Raw genomic sequence first — 1,217 nt, 5'->3', positions numbered from 1 at the left:
GCTGCGGGTCCTTGAAACTAGTAAAATTAACTACAGTTGATATATATTTCCTCATGCTGCGGGTCCTTGAAACTAGTAAAATTAACTACAGTTAATATATAGTTCCTCGTGCTGCGGGTCCTTGAAACTAGTGAAATTAACTACAGTTAATATATATTTCCTCGTGCTGCGGGTCCTAGAAACTAGTAAATTCATACATAGTTTATATGTTTCCTAATTCTCTGTGATCTGAAACTGTAGTAAAGTCATATGTATATATATATATATATATATGTATATAAATACACAATTTAAATATGCTTCAACCAGTTGGCTGGCTCGATTACCATATTTTTTATGTAGTAATTGGAAAACTTCAGACAATGTAAACTGGCTGTTTTGTTTTATGATTATTGCTCAAGAAGAGAAATAAAAATACTCTTAAATAGTCACATTTCTATTTTTTTACAGACTTTTGGCTTTGAACTTAAAGATATGATTACTTAATCTGTTAAATGAGTCATTTATTATCTTTCACAAAGCATGACATGTATGAGGGATTTGATAACAAAAGAAAGGGGAACATTATTTAGCATTATCCTTTATAAAATTATTGCTTCCTTAATGGGTACCATCAGCTCTTCATAATAAAAGAGATAAGAAATTTTTAATTTGTTTTTTCTGGTAAGTAAAAGTTAGTGTTTATGAATGTAGAATGTATTATTTAACATTGTTTTTCTCAATTCCCTTATCTGAATTAGCTGCCTGTGGTTTTTGATTGAACCATTGATAACTAAGAATGAAAACTATAGCTTCAGCTTTTTCAAGCGGCTTATTGAAAATATCAAGCAGACGAAGGATAAACAAGCTCCAAACGACAACTTTACAAACTTGGTGAGTGAAAATAAGTGTATGATCAGTAATGATTGAATTATAATATGTATCTTTAAACTATTTTTTAACATCAGTAACACTGTGCCAGAGATATTTACAGACCAGAGAAGTGGTCTGTATCATTTAGTTAGGCTTCATATATAGATTATGTTTTAATTTACTCAACAGTACTAAAAATTGTCAGCTGTTTACCTGAGGTAAACGTGTTGAGTATGTTATACACCTTTTGATAATACAAAATAACTACCAGCTGTTTTCTATATTTTGTTTTATATCTAGTCTTAGGACATTATGTTTAACAGTGTAATGCAAAGCAATATCTGTGTAGCAATATTTCATTATAT

General features: G+C 29.7%; 1 protein-coding gene across 1 annotated transcript in view; it reads left to right on the top strand.

Moving 5' to 3' along the window:
- Positions 1 to 713: 713 nt before the first annotated feature.
- LOC106470915 (pollen-specific leucine-rich repeat extensin-like protein 1) overlaps positions 714 to 1,217 on the top strand; it is a 21,535-nt gene continuing 21,031 nt past the window's right edge. Inside the window, exon 1 of the mRNA XM_013931492.2 lies at positions 714 to 873. The gene's annotated coding sequence lies outside the window, so the exon portion shown is untranslated. The remainder of the gene's footprint in view (positions 874 to 1,217) is intronic.

Source organism: Limulus polyphemus, unplaced genomic scaffold (genome assembly GCF_000517525.1).
Source record: "Limulus polyphemus unplaced genomic scaffold, Limulus_polyphemus-2.1.2 Scaffold4290, whole genome shotgun sequence".
Taxonomy (NCBI): Eukaryota; Metazoa; Arthropoda; class Merostomata; order Xiphosura; family Limulidae; genus Limulus; species Limulus polyphemus.
This window is presented reverse-complemented; position numbering and strand designations above follow the sequence as displayed.